This window comes from Podarcis tiliguerta, assembly GCF_965153285.1.
Source record: "Podarcis tiliguerta genome assembly, chromosome: 3".
Taxonomy (NCBI): domain Eukaryota; kingdom Metazoa; phylum Chordata; class Lepidosauria; order Squamata; family Lacertidae; genus Podarcis; species Podarcis tiliguerta.
In genome coordinates this window covers 43553157-43569429 of record NC_139536.1, presented here as the reverse complement: position 1 = coordinate 43569429, position 16273 = coordinate 43553157, and the positions used below count along the sequence as shown (strand labels likewise).

At 41.0% G+C, this 16273-nt stretch overlaps 1 protein-coding gene across 6 annotated transcripts in view; it reads left to right on the top strand.

The window, feature by feature from the left end:
* Positions 1-16273, top strand: part of CHRM3 (cholinergic receptor muscarinic 3) — a 226495-nt gene that overhangs the window by 124199 nt on the left and 86023 nt on the right. The window contains exon 4 of one of the 6 annotated variants that reach the window (XM_083432209.1): positions 6460-6507. The exons of the other annotated variants lie outside the window; for them this stretch is intronic. The gene's annotated coding sequence lies outside the window, so the exon portion shown is untranslated. The remainder of the gene's footprint in view (positions 1-6459; positions 6508-16273) is intronic. 6 annotated transcript variants of the gene reach the window in all.

Here is a 16273-nt window from a genome sequence, read left to right as displayed (position 1 = left end):
ACGAAACTATGGTTTTTGAAGCTCTTCTTGTTAATAGTGAGAAAATTATTTTCATGGAACACACTCAATGCTTATGACCTGTGTTTTGACCCTCATCAGATGCAGCATTTTAATACAGTCAGCAAAGGATTTTTTTATTTTTTATTTTTTTTAGAACTGACACCAAAGGAAGAAAATAAATGATTCAAGCTGTGGCATGTAAAAGTCACATTTTTCCCCGTTTGTTTCATTTATCTTGTTTCTCCATCACATTATTAGCAAAACCACCAATATACTTGGGGTTATTTTTTCTAAAAGATAGGGGAAATAAGGAAAGGAATAATACTAGCTATAGCGTTCCTATTGATTCATTGGATGCAGATATAAGGTAGAATAATACTGTTATAGTATACCACACAAACTTTCCACAAAAGATTAGAAAGCAAAAGTTAACATAATTTGGAAAAAACTACTCCAGCTGATCGACTTTTTTTTTTTTTTGCATGTTGTCAGATGTTGATAGTAGAATTATGGGTGTTAACTGGCCATTTGAATTTGTGGGTATTTTTAAAGGAACATATTGAAGTGTTTCTGTGTCTTTAGATGATGAAAAGCACAATGATGGGTATCTAAGTCATGGCCATTTCTTCTATGAAATTGGGGATGTGGATTACTGTGGGTTTATTTTGCAGAATGGCAATAAAATAGCAGATCCCTGCTAAAAAACCCTCCTACATGGATGAAAGGACTGCAGCCAATCCTCAGACTATGATCCTTTCTAGGAGGCTTTAGAAAGATGGCCTGTCTTGGCAACCTCCTAACTTGTAAAAGTCACTTACCAGCACATTGTTAAAGACTAATCTTGCATTCAGTTAAATGGTGCCTGTCTATGACAGTACAGAATAACAAGAGATAGTAACAGATGTTCTATAGGCCAGGCCTCGCCACTCTGTTTTGCGTGGCTATACCAGGTTTGAGAAGGATAAGGCCATCAGTTGCTGCTAGTCACAATGGCTAGTCACACTCCCTCAAGTCTCAGAGCCAGTATGCTTCTGAATAACAGTTGCTGGGGATCACAGGTGGAAAGCAGACCCTCCAAGTGTCCCTGTTTTCCAGGGACATCCCTGATTTAAAGAAGCCATCCTTGTTTCTGATTTGATCCCCGGAATCTCCTGCTTTCCCCTAGGATGTCCCTATTTTCATTGGAGAAATGATGGAGGGTATGGAGTTATCCGAACCCTGAGCCATCTGAAGGCAATCCTGTATAGGGAAGTTTTTTTAAAAAATGTTTAATGTTTTATTATATTTTTATATATGTTGGAAGCTGCCCGGGTGCTGGGGCAACCCCAATAAGATGTGTGGGGTATAAATAATAAAATTATCATTATGGAATGGGACGTCCCTATTTCCATTGGAGAAATGTTGGAGGGTATGGGAGAGGGTGTTGCTGTGCTTAGTTTCTGCTTGCAGGCAACTGGTTTGCCACTGTGAAAACAGGATGTTGGACCAGATGCTTCTTTCTTCTGATCCAGCAGCGCTCTTACTGGGTTCTGAATACTTGTTTAAATCTTTCAGTTGTGTCTTGGTTTGAAGAATAGGAACACATGTTGTATTTTGGGGATTCTCAGGAAGCAGCAGGTCATATTTTCTGTTCTTGTGGTAGATAAAAATAGCAGTCAGCTGTCATATAGCTATCATAATGGAAAAGAACTTATTATATGACTTGGACAGTGGGCCAGGTTAATGGTAATGTTGAAGTAATTGGTCCTGGTTGAATTTCTTTAGGACTCCTTCCTGTGGATCCATATAACAATGGTGTCATACATTGTACATAAAAAAAGGAACTTGGGGATAGCAATGAGGAAGTATTGCTTGGAACCATTCATAAATATGTTCGCATACTATGGAAGCGTGCAAAATGTTACTAATCTGAAGGCATCTTTTCCCACTGAGCAAACCGAGGTACCTGTATGTAACTTGCAGCAAAGTTACAGGGAACCAGGCAGAGGGCCTTCTTGGTAGTGGCGCCCACACTGTGGGACGCCCTCCCACCAGATGTCGAAGAGAACAACAACTACCAGACCTTTTTAGAAGACATCTGAAGGCAGACCTGTTTCGCAAAGCTTTCAATGTTTGATGGACTACTGTATTTCAATGTTTTGATGGAAGCCCCAGATGGGCGGGGTATAAATAATAAATTATTATTATTATTAAAGCTGAAAATTGTAAAGTTTACAGGTGAGTCTTGTGCCTGAAACAATTTGTCATAAACAAAAGTGGGGGGTTGGGTTAGAAACCCTTCCAGTCCATCTGTTTTTCATCATAAAAGAACAGTGCAGAACAAACTATTCTATGCCATAATCTAGTCAATGTCAGCAAGATCAAATGAAGGTTACAGTAGGATTGCTATGTGTTTGGAAGTTCCATTTAGCATTTGAAGTATTCAGCCCAACCGTTATTGTACAGCTTTCAGTTTCAACATCATCAAACATATGTATACAACTTCCAGCTTTTTGTTGAATTAAACTGGAGTGTGTTGAATTAAACTAGAATGTTAAATCTTTGGATTATTTATCAAATGTTTACAATTTTCACATCATAGTCCTTTGTTGGTTAACAAGCGACTCATTTAGAATAACTAGCTTCCTGCAGCCAAAGATCTGGTTGGCTTCTTCTTCACAATATTTGGAATTCATCCTACTCATGCTCCTCACTGCCTCTTAGAACTCCTTAATCTGAGGTCCCACAATTTCCATTATGTGTCTTTTGTTTGCGCTCCTCTAGTTGCATTTAGGGTGGGTAGGTAAGTAGAGTAGTGCATTGCCAGCACCTGGAAGCATGTTGGGTAGTGAGCACTTCACTAATCACCTGCTGTTATTGGTCAACTTGGGAGGCTGCTGCATGGTTTTGTGCAACCAAGGCCTGGTAGGTGCCACCTTCTGAATGCTGGCACCTGCCAAGTAGTACATCATGGATTCCCTTTATGGGAAGATGGCTATTTGCTGTGTTATTTTTATAGAAAAAGAGGTGCTGGAACTCACCATGAATTCCTCCATTGTTCTGTTATAATGGCAATGGTGTCCACCTGAGAGGTGCCAGAACTGAGTTATGGCGAGTTCTAGCTGAAGAAAGCCCTGGCTGTTTGCCTCCTGTCATGCCAGCTTGGGTGAAAGAGTTTATCTAGGGTGGAACTTATCTAATGCTGAATCTTGAGAATTACTTACTGATAAGGAAGTAAGAAAACCTGGCGGTGGGGGGTGGCTGCTTTTGGCACACGTTCATTGACTGCGTGTTCTCATCTAATCTTTCTTGACTGCAGTGATGCAACATCAACTTACCTGTTTTCCTTTGAAAAGGTGAACAGGTTAGGCACAGATGTGCACATCTGTGTCACTGCATGCAGAATAGTATTTCTGGAGATGCTGATACTATTCTGCAACTGCAGAATGAACGATGTACCCTCTGGAGTGAGCACGCCCACCTGTTGATGGATATGAGTCTGTGGCAAGTGGTAGTGATTTGAAGGCAACACTACATTTACTCACCCTGATCCCAGGAGCACCACCATTGCAGAAAGGTTAAACAGAGAACATTTTTGGGGATAAATAAGATCCCTTCTAGTTTCAACGTCTAAAGCCCTGCATGTCTTGAGAAGTCAATACCTAATGCTCCTTTCTGTATGTATCTATCTCCATTCCCTCAAGCTCAAATCCAGAGGGTGGCCACAAGAGAAAGTCCCCCCCCCCAAAGGACCCTAGCTGTGGAATGTTCTCTCTAGGGAAGCTTACCTGCCACACCACCTTTTTGGCACCAGACTTAAGTTTTTTTCTGTTTTTTCAGGCCTTTTAAAATCTTGATTTTAGTAACTAGGATATGGCTGGTGGCTTTAAGTGCGTGTCTTAGGTGGTCATTTCACTTCTTGTGCTCTTTATAATATTTTATTGTTCTGGTCTTTTGTATGATTTTGTACACTTGTTGAATTTTTAAAAAAGATTATTGTGGATTTTCATTTGTACCATCATCTTGCTGTCACGTTTTATTTTTCTGTCTTGACGCCTGGAGAAATTATTTTATGAGGAGCCTCAGAAGCACAGAAATAATAATTAATTTTCTCCCTCTTCAAATGGATTGATTCCCATAAATCACATTTTCACAAGTCTGTATTCCATCTGTCCATTTTCTTGATAGAATGAAAAGCAATAAACTGCAACAATCTGCAAGCTTCTTCAAATAAAGGTCTGGGTGACATCCTGAAATTAATGCTCAGTGAAACTTTCTATTGCAGTGGCGCTTCAGTTGGTTTAAGCCTACATGCAGAGCAAAATCCAGGAAGAAAAAATTCTTCTGAAATTGGCATTATGTTATTTGTTGTACTTTTATTTATTATGCAGTTTTAATTAGGTATTTTTTCGGGATTGTAGTTTATTGATATTTTGCCAGCTGACCTGGGAAAGTATTTGTGAAAAGTGGTGTATTTATATTTAAATACATATTTCCCAGGATGATGATGATATATTGCAGCACACATGATGCTTTACTGTTAAACATAAGCAAAAAAGATGCTGCTCAGAGGAAGGGTGCTGTGGGTGGAAGCAGAAGCCAGAAAATAGCGGAGATGTGAAAATGCAGTTGCACTTTGATTTCAGTTGTGTGAAGTCTCAGTTCTGCTCTGAACGTGATATCGGGCTTATTGCCAAATGTGATGGGGCAAATCCAGCTATTTAAAATGTGACAGCTACTAGGAGCATGCAGCCAAAGTTGGACTAATTGGTACGAATCAGTATTCATAATCCAACCTCACTCTCATCCTGCTCCCTCCCTTTCTAGGGTAGTCTGTTGACAGTGCTACAATGTTAGTAAAAACCACAACATTGGGAACAATGGGAAAGTGACTATTAGGGTTGAGCAAAGAAATGTAACCGCAATGACTTGTATACTATGGGTGGTGTTGGATAGAAATGGCTGGGCGTATGGAAGTGGATAAGGAGCAAGTCATGGGGAAGACCCCTGCAGGGGCCAGCTCACATGGCAGATAAGGCATTGGGCTGGATTCTTAGGTGCCTCATTAAAGGGGTCCAGGAGTGGTGACTCTGTCCAGGAGCTCACACAGGGGCCGATGGGCCAAACCCCCTTGCAGAAATGGTGGCTGTGGTATCTGGTCCGTGTCAGGGGTGACTCCCCAGCACAGGGTCCAGCCCACTGGGTTCCGATCAGCCAGCATTCAGGTGGCTTGATACATGCCCAATGCCTTGACCAAACCTTCTTTCACCTGCAATCAATAAATTATACCCAATGCCTATCTCTTGTGTTCATTTCTATGGTCTATGCCACAATAGGCTGCAGGCATCATCACACACCCCTGACAGCAACTGGAACCAGAGTGCAGCCTGTGCAATGCAGGCAAGCAGGATTTGGTTAGATAAGGGAAATGAGGAAATCTGGGGTTGTGAGCTCAGGAGCCAAAGGCCATAGGTTTATCTTGAAGAATTGCATAGAAGTGTGATTCTGCAAGGTGGAGAGTCCATAAAAGAAGGTTCATCTAGCATTTTGCCCTTTGACACTCTACTCCTTCTTCCTGTTTCTTAATAAAGTAACTCTTCCATGGAGAGTGTCTTGTGGGTGTTCTTATTAGTCTCAGTGCCAAGGTGTCATCTATCCTTTATCTCTTTCATAATAGTTAGACAGAGATCTTTGTACTTTCTTACTTTGTTTCTTTTTCCACTTAGGAGCAGGGAAGCGTCTCTGATCATTTCTGTTTCCTCTTGGTGCCAAATGGACTTCTGTTAGAGGAAAATTAGTAATACTTGCCTAATGTAGTTGATAAGAAAATCGGGGATTGATATTTGGCAGCTGAGTTTTAATTGCATTTATAAGTATATCCCAGAAGTATTTTTCTGAGTTCAACACTGAACATTTAATTTCTAGAACTGTCACAGAAAAAGGCCTACTTGACGGACTGACTGAATGGCTAAGGAAATATTCTTATGGGCTTTTTTCTCATCCGGAACTCGCCGGAACTCAGTTCCGGCACCTCTCAAATGGGCGCCATTGCTATTATAAGAGAAAAGGGGAAGTGTTCATGGTGAGTTCCAGCACCTCTTTTTCTAGAAAAATAGCCCTGCTTATGGGCATACTTTTGGGGAATCACTTTATATGTATCCGTTTCTCACTAGGTGCCAATAGTTAAATTACATTTGAATGAGCTATAGTGATTCGAATTTTGTTGCAATGGTAGTTTTTCTTTTTATAAAGAGCATGGCTTGGTACTATGTGTCAACTTCAATGCTGATCTTTTACTCCCATAACTCCAGAAGGGCTCAATATCGTTATTGCACCTGCTTTTCATCCCCCGTAAGTCTATTTCACAGCCCATTTGTGAAGCCTTAAGGTGAAATGGTGACTGTCTCCCACTAAATTCATGGCAGATCAGAGTCTGACTCTCTGAGATCAGAGACTAAGCAATCTTATTATATCTGCCAGGATTTTCGGGATGTTCTTTTTGGAAGAAAGTTAAGAAGCTGGAGAAAGGTAAAAACAAAATCCATATATTGATATATGAAGCTTGATCTTGATGGGACCGGCATCTTGCCTCATCATTATTTTTGTTACGTGCTTGAGAGATTCACATAAGTCTTAAAGGAGTTATTCTATGTGTGTGTCACAATTTGACCAATTATTGTAGCACAAGAGATCTTTTTAAACTCCAGAAAGTAGAGAGCGGACAAGCTTGGCATAAAATGCAAAGTTCTCATACTTTCCCATGAAAGTTAATTTGATTCACTTATTACAAGATTTAAATTATGAAAATATTTCACTAGTAAATGAAGAACGTGAAGCAATAACTTCAGAATTCAAATTATGTTTTGGAGAGAGAACTCTCTGAGGTTACTTCATATCTGCCTTTGATAGGGTTATTGTGTGACAACTATCAGCAAAGCTGTAAAATCCTCAGATATTGATTGAATTATCTGTCCTTTTGGAAAGTTTTCATAGAGGCCCAACCTTTCTTATTTGCGCCACAGACTTTGTGTTCTAACTCTGAATGCTAGAATCTTGTTTTACTTCTTGGATATCTTATATAAAAATGTGAACTCATCCCTGAGAGTAAGCCTTTCAGCCCAAACTCCCCCACATCTTCAAAGCTCAAAATTCCAATAGATGCCTCCTCCATTCTCAAGAGACATTCTCTGAACTGCCTTCTCCATTAACCTTTCTGATAAATCTTTAAATCTGGGCATGCACTTGTGTGATACTTAATAATGCATTTTTGGAATGGATTAGCAAAGTTTAGCAAAGTTTAGAAAAGGAGGGTAGTTTAATTATTTTAATTTTTAATTTTTATTTGTATAAAATAAATTGAATCTTATCAGGCATCAACATTTCCCTTCCGGGGTGGGTTGGGGAGAGGAATCCAGTAAGTAGAATAAACCATAAGCTTAATGGAGAAAAGATTGACTTCAAATTTTGCAGTGAGATACTATATCACTAAAGAATTTTTTTTCTAAACAATTTATTCTTCCTCTATCTGAAAAGGGGGAGGTGAGAAAAAGTTTATTGCAAAGGAGGAATAGAATTTACATACAGAAGCATGAATATTTTAAACACAGACTTTAAAAGCTTAACTTCTTTAATATGTTCAGTTTTACATATCAGACAAACCATCAGTAGTAATTCTAACTTCAATTAGATAGAGAATAATGCAATGGGGAATTTATAATGCTGTCTGTCTTGCCTCAAACAGATGTTTGAAATGTTTGTAACAACAACAGAAAACACATGAAAGATGATGTGTCTCTTTCTGGCAGGCCCCCCGCCCCCAAGAAACCCCTCTGTAGCTGTTTGTATGAGGCTTTGAAAAAGAATTTTAGCTTAGGGTTACCAGACGTCCCCAGTTCCCAGGGACAGTCCCCAGATTTGCAGATCTCTTCCCGGGAAATGTGGCAGCGATAGCCTCAGCAGTCAGCCTGGTAGCGCAGTTGGCTCTGGCTGGCTTCAGGAGTTGCTTGCTGCTGTGGCGCCCACCATTTTTCCTCACCGGAAGTCCCTATATGATGTGTCTTGTGCACCTATGACGTGTCATGTGCGATCTCCTGCCCCCTTCCCCCTTTATTTTGACTGATCAGAGGAGGCTCAGGAGTCACGGGCGGACGGCCATTGCCCAGTTTTTAAAAAACTCTGCATTTATGTTTCACAGGATGCGAAAGAAGGGCTTTGCACTTTTATACAATATGCATGTATGCTTGCGCCCAGGGTCTTTTGCCTCACCATCTCCACTACTGACTCCCTGTTGCTACTCAGCTTCAAAAAAAAAAAAAAAAGTATCCCTGGATTCATTGAAAAAAAATCTGGCAACCATGTCTTAGCTGCCACTATGCTTGTCTGTGGAAATATAGTGCAGAGCGGAAACAACGAAACCCTGAGCCCAAGTACATCTTTGCTCCTGTACTCCTTCCACCCGCTGGCATCCAGCTGGAGATATGAGAAAGAACTGCAGTGAAGAGCCTGCCTCTGCTCCACCATATACTGCTGGCACTCTGCTGGTTTCTGTTTGAGTCATTGAGCCCTGACTGTCTTTATACATGTTGAAACGCAGGGCGAGAAGTGGGGGTGGAACCAGCCAGTTCCACCTGCAAATTGTGTTGGTCGAGCAGGCAGCATATAATACAAATTAAAACAAGTATATACATTGGTACCTCAGGTTACATATGCTTCAGGTTACATACGCTTCAGGTTACAGACTCCGCTAACCCAGAAATAGTGCTTCAGGTTAAGAACTTTGCTTCAGGATGAGAACAGAAATCGGGCACCGGCGGTGTGGCAGCGGCTGGAGGCCCCATTAGCTAAAGTGGTGCTTCAGGTTAAGAACAGTTTCAGGTTAAGAACGGACCTCCGGAATGAATTAAGTACTTAACCCGAGGCACCACTGTAGTGAGGTGTAGAAGTAGAAAGAGAGGAGACACACACACACACAAAGAGAGAGAGAGTGTGTCAAATTTTGCCTATCCTGCCCTGGTCCAAAAGTAATAACTTTGCTTTGTAACATCCCCATTAAACTACACTATCAGGTCAATCAAAGGGTACACCAATTATCTCCTCTTGGCCCCATTAGGCAGCCACATGCTATAATCAAGGCCAGGCTGGATTGAATATCCAACCCGCCTGCCATTTTCAAACTGAGCAATCCTTTCCCTAGGTGTGGCTTTCCTATTGGAATGCATCCATTCTTCGCATACCCAAAAAGCCTTGGAACAGGTGCTTGGCGAAGGACTGTTTTATTTTCATGTGATGTAAATAATTGTACCATGAGCTGTGCCTATTTTACAATCTTTAAAATGTCCAGGCTCTAAGGGAGACATCATAGTTTGAAGCACTTTGCTGAAGTATTGATAAACTACCATCACTATGCAGTTCGCTCTTAGGAATTGCTTTGGGGCACCTATTTCAACTGAAAAGCACGCTGTCAAACAAAATAGCTTATGGAATTTTCTATTGTCTCTTTTATAACTCACTATTATGAAGAAAAGGTTTCCCCCCCCAAGCTTGGATTTAATAACTGCAACCCAGTTCCAAGTTATTAATGGATTTATAAGATTACTGATTCCCAGATGTACAGGGGGGGGGGGGCTCTCCTATTTGCTTTTTAGGAACCTGATATTACTTTTGTTCCTCTGATATGCACTCCTTTTTTCCTCATATTTATTTCAGAAAATAGGACTTGGTTGAAGAAAACTGGTGATTTTATGCCTTTCCCATTAAAAATATATAAAATTACAAAGTACAAATAGCAATGCCATAAAAGGCAGAGCAGAACTCTTTCAAGAACCTGAAACAGTCCAACTCCTGCAATCTGTCAAAACTTCACAAGGAGGAATTTGAATGTTGAGTGACAGAATTCTACAACTCACATGCCCAGCACCTAGTTGGAGATGTCGTCTTGCCTTAGATCAGAGGTCAGCAAGCTTACTGAACAATGGGCCGGTCCACCCATGCTTGTGCACACACACTATTTCCGGCGTCCTATATGCATGTGCACACACTATTTCTGGCACACATCCGGGTTGGAGGAGCGCCCATGCACATGCACACAGGCGCCATCAACCTGGAAGTCGGTCCCCGTGCCACACTGGTAAGAGGGGGTAGAGGAGGGCAGCAGAGGAGGGCAGCAGGGGTCACCATGGGCCGGATAGATGAGCCCCATGGGCCGCTACTGGCCCATGGGCCTTAGGTTGCTGTAAAAGGTAAAGGTACCCCTGCCCGTACGGGCCAGTCTTGACAGACTCTAGGGTTGTGCGCTCATCTCACTCTAGAGGCCGGGAGCCAGCGCTGTCCGCAGACACTTCCGGGTCACATGGCCAGCATGATGACCCTGATCCGGCGAACTTTTTCAGCACACGGAAACGCCGTTTACCTTCCCGCTAGAAAGCGGTACCTATTTATCTACTTGCACTTAAGGGTGCTTTCGAACTGCTAGGTGGGCAGGAGCTGGGACCGAATGACGGGAGCTCACCCCGCCGCGGGGATTCGAACCGCCGACCATGCGATCGGCAAGTCCTAGGCGCTGAGGTTTTACCCACAGCGCCACCTGCGTCCCTAGGTTGCTGACCCCTGCCTTAGATGAACCTTTTGCTCATGGAAGGACCTCCCTGTAGCCAAATCAATGTATTTATTCCTTACGGGTCAGAGGATAGGCTCAGATGACAGGTGCACTTCGCTCTTGAAAATAGTGGCCTTAACATGAGCCAACAGTGTGACGCGGCAGCTAAAAAAGCCAATGCAATTCTGGGCTGCATCAATAGGAGTATAGCATCTAGATCAAGGGAAGTTATAGTGCCACTGTATTCTGCTCTGGTCAGACCTCACCTGGAGTACTGTGTCCAGTTCTGGGCACCACAGTTCAAGAAGGACACTGACAAACTAGAACGTGTACAGAGGAGGGCAACCAAAATGGTCAAAGGCCTGGAAACAATGCCTTATGAGGATCGGCTAAGGGAGCTGGGCATGTTTAGCCTGGAGAAGAGGAGGTTAAGGGGTGATATGATAGCCATGTTCAAATATATAAAAGGATGTCACATAGAGGAGGGAGAAAGGTTGTTTTCTGCTGCTCCAGAGAAGCGGACACGGAGCAATGGATACAAACTACAAGAAAGAAGATTCCACCTAAACATTAGGAAGAACTTCCTGACAGTAAGAGCTGTTCGACAGTGGAATTTGCTGCCAAGGAGTGTGGTGGAGTCTCCTTCTTTGGAGGTCTTTAAGCAGAGGCTTGACAACCATATGTCAGGAGTGCTCTGATGGTGTTTCCTGCTTGGCAGGGGGTTGGACTCGATGACCCTTGTGGTCTCTTCCAACTCTATGATTCTATGATTCTATGATTCTATGATTCTATGATTCTATGTTAGCCGCACAACACACAGTTGCAAACTGTGCATGTCATGGTGACCATCACAAAATGAAAAGTAAGGGTTAAAATGCTTCACTTTCTGCCTAAATGCTTGAATGTTCTGTTTGAACAACCTGTCTACATTGCACTATAAGCACAAGAGCCTATTTCATGTTGTCTTGCGGTACATTACACCCTTGGAGCAAGCTGATGCTGAAGGTAGTATAGGTGCTTAGGGAGCTGAGTTTAGATGTTCATTTCCCCACTTCTTCTCCAGCAGTGTTCTGTTCCTATCCTTTCAGCACTTAAAATCAAATGGAGGTGATACAGCACTGAATTAGCATCAATTAGAATGGCCAGTAACTGACTCCATTATGCCCTTTCAGCCCTGGTTTTGTGGAGAACTTCCAGGTGGTTGATCGGTCAACCACTTTCTTTGGAACTCAAGTTCTCTTAAGGAGTTGTTCAAAACTGGCAATTTGTTGTTCAGTTGTTTTCGGAGTAGAAATCACCTCGCTGGTTGTCTTGAAAAATGTTCTCTCTCTTTTTAAGGCTCTGAGATTTACGAGTTAATTAGGCACCTCTTTTCTTCCTAAATTGGCTTTTCATATCTAAGGTTTAATGATCCAAAGCCAAACAATAGTGCCAGCACATGGCTTTTTAATTTTTACCCAAATCATTCTTACGTTTTTTGGAATGTTTTTAATCCTCCAGTCACTTGGTTCACCCTGAAAGCTTGACTTGCATGTATGAAGTCTGTGGGAAAAAGAATTATCTTAATTTTTCATTCAATAAACCTCTCAATGAGAAATCAACATTTCATTACCACCTTTATTTAAAATTAAGATTAATGTTTTAACATGCCTACATACATTCAAGAGTATATTTTCTCTGTATTTCTTGGCATGAACCATGGACACATTTTTCTTTTATGTTTATCGTTCTTTTCCTTGGAAGTAACAGGCCAGTTGTTTACAAAAAGAATAACCTGATTTTAATAATAATAATAATAATAATAATAATTTCTATATTTATTGAGGTGGAGATGTGAGTATGGTAGGAAAGAGATGACAACCATAGATTATAATTTAGGTTTTTTACTAGTTGTTTCAACTTCTTTTCTTTTCTTACTTTTTTCTTTTCTTTTTTCCAGGACAGTGAATTAGTAGAAGTAACTGATTTATTGTCCAATTTGTTGCCCAATGTCTTTGCTTGTTGAGAAAGTTATCATTCTGACATGTGAAAGCTTCTGCACAGAAAACAATTTTACAGTGGTACCTTGGGTTACAGACACTTCAGGTTGCATACACTTCAGGTTACAGACTCCGCTAACCCAGAAATACTACCTTGGGTTAGGAACTTTGCTTCAGGATGAGAACAGAAATTGTGAGGCGTGGCAGCAGCAGGAGGCTCTATTAGCTAAAGTGCTACCTCAGGTTAAGAACAGTTTCTAGTTAAGAACAGACCTCCGGAACGAATTAAGTACTTAACCTGAGATACCACTGTACATCCTTTTACCACACAAGATTGCTTTGCTTTGGTACCATTAAAAAAAAAAGGTTTCTTTATTGTGTAATCCTAGTCAAACAAGAGAGCATGTAATGAATGTGGTGATGTCATACCAATCAGATTTGGTTATCTGATAATATTGCTAAAGGCAAATTAAACTGTCTCTTTGCCCTCACTTTGAGTCACATGCACCGCCTTGCCCCCATGATAGAGGGGGCCCAGGGCCGAGTGAAATCAGTGCCCTGTGCGTGCGTGCCCTGCATTGTGTGTGCATGATGTCTGCACACACCACAGTGTGTTGGCATTGCATGCGCACACCTGGTAGTGTGCATGTGTAGCCACTGCAAAAGTCAGGGACGGCCCTCTGAATTAGAATTTAGTGGGTGCCAGCCCCCCATACTTGGCACCCCTGCTTTGACTAGCTGGAGCGAAAGTTTATCCCCTATTCTTTTTTTAGTTCTTGTTTTTAATGGGTGCTGAAACCCATATCTTGATGAAAGTGCTATGGATGCCAGCACAAAATGGCTGCCATGAGCGGCAGCAAAAATAACAATAAATAAAAATGTGATGGTACTCTGTATCAGTGAGTGTGGTCACAACCCCACTATCACCACTGCATATACTGTTTCCTAGGGCAACCTTGCTGATGCTGATGGTCTTGCTGTCAGGGTATTTGCTTTTTGCTTTTGCCTGTATGCACCACACCACAATATTTTGCACCAATCCAATTCTAATCATACATAGTTCCACGTGATGAGCTGGGACAGAATAGAATGTGCTTCAATTTAAAAACAAAGTTGTGCAGATGGACGACACCTGCACACCCAGATGTGGATGTTATCAATTGTACTACGTTGACTTTGCATGATGGTTTGCAAGAGTTCATAAACGGTCATCTCATTTACTATGCCTCAACCCCAGTAATTGTAACAAGCTCCAGAGTTCCTCCTGTTATTGTAGCTAGGGATGGAGTAGGGATGCAATGTGCTTCTGATAACTTCTGAGCATCTAGGAAATGAGGTGATCCTATACCCCTTTCTGCACCCCTGGAGTGACCAGAACAGTGAATTTCTCCTGAAGGATTCTGGCAACTACACATTTTGGGTTCACTAACAAGGCCAGCCAAAATACTAAGACCTTTGAGTGACAATACCCAACACACTGATTCCTCATATTGGTAAACTGTGTACAGCCGAACTGTACAGGTTCCGCATAAATCACAAGACCTAAAATAAAGATACAAAACAACAGCAACAACCTCCTTCCACCACACTCTAGCCCAAGAGTCTGTCCAGCACCCTCAGCTTTTGTAGCTGGAGTCAGTCTTAGCCCTGCCCTCCCAGGCCAGGTGGGGAAAGGCCAGAAAGGCAGGAAGCAGATCTTCCAGGACTCACAGCCAAGTTGGTATCTGGCCTTTCAGCAGCCTCAGCTTTCAGTATACACTGATACTGCTGAATATAACATTAAAGACTATGACTATACCATATTTCTACTCCTCTGATAATCTGACTTGAATATATTAGGGACTTTGATCTTTGTGAATTCCAAGCTAAATTGACCTGAGCTACTCCTTCTCAGCTAATGTGTGGGTTGAAACATAGTTATCCGGTAGTTGTTTGCTTCCTGAATGTTCCAATGCAGATTTCAGCTCAAAACCAGAGAAAATACATCCATAATGTATTTGGGGTTGGGGATAACTATTTAGAAATGTGTATTTTGAAAGTAAGCATTATCTTTAAATACTATCTGAATGCATATTTCTCTGTAGATAATTGTTGATTGAAAAAGATATTTAATGCAGAGATTTCCATGGTAGGGGAAGCACATTTTTCCAGTTCTCAGTGAGCAGTGCATTTTCTGGGGAAATGCCAGCAGATTCTTGCCCAAGGTAGCACATCAGTTATAATAGATAGTACAGAAGAGTATTACAAACTTTATTAGAGAATAATATTATCATATAAAAATCTTATTTCTAGCTTTAAGAAGACAGAAATCATGATTAGAAATCTGTATGAAATCCAGAATAATGCAGATTGAAGGTACAATTAGTAATCTGGTAGCAGGTGCATTTGCAATGAATAGGGGAAAAAACTGTTTTGAGTTGCTGGAGAATTGTATATTAATTCAAAAGGAAGGAGGCACTGCAAATTCTTAAATGCTCATGAAGTTGTTTAAATTGTTAAAGCTAAATTATATTCTTATCTTGCCACTCCCTATGACTTCTTTAAACTAGCACTGCACTGTAATTGTCCTCGCCTTTTAATAACAGTAATAGCATTAATAACTATTTCCTGTTTGTGGATTGCGGCTCAGAGCAATTCTTTCTACTTCTTGACTTCCAATATTTGCAGTTTGTTTCATGCAGAGCTGTTTGCAAACTGTTGCCAGATTAGACTTGAAGTAAGCTGATTTTTATCAAGCCACTGGGTAATTCTGACCATTTCATCTGACAATTTTAGTACTGTACCATGGCAGCTGACCTGTGTAAGTGAAGGATTAGAGTAGCATCAGTATACTGAGAAATATTTTTGGAAGCATTCTTTCAACATGTACTCATTAAAGGTAAGAGAAAAATCTATTGCCTTTTGTGTTTCAAACAAAAGATTTACCGAGGTCTGTTGGCATTTTCGGTTTTGTTAAAAAAGGAGGCTTTAAAATAATGAGGGGTGTTACATAGCAAAGTTATTACTGTGATGCCCTTCCCATTAACGATTAAGAAAAGCATGAGTATCTGTCATAGGTTTCTTTGGATAAACTACTAGATTACTGCTATTCAGACATTAAATGTGCGTTAAAACAAAACACAATATGTATGCTACATGCTTTCCATTTAGCTTTACAGTGACATTTTTCTTTTAATGTCCTTGCTGAAAGAGAGCACTGTATTTTCCTTAGGACAGTTAGTGTTTGATTAGGAGTAGATAATCCTCCGTACAAGTCAATAAGCCTGAGAGGGATTTCAGCAGATTGTTATTAACCCAAAATCTTGTCTTTGCCTGTTTCCCCCCTCTCTCTTTGGTTTCCCTTTATTCACTTTTCCTAGTCAGAAATGGTTTCACATTCCAATAAAGAGAGAGACTGCTTTGACTGAAATGGTGTTCTTATTGGACAACTGATTCTGTTTGCCTGGCTTAGTCATATAGAGGAGATAGAGGTAGCTCTATCCATCATCCCCTGGCACCACATTCTGAGAAGCAAAAGAAACGGTGTCAGAATATATTTTTGCATTCATAGAGAGCTGTTTTTGTACTTGATTTCTTTTCTTTAAAAACTTCTCCTGGGTGAAATTTAATTTTGAAGTCCTTGTTTTTCAGAATAACTGAAATGATAACATTGTAGAATAATGTAATGCCACGGGTTGTAGTTAGTCCCTGTGGGTTACTTTATGCAATTTATCAGAGAACA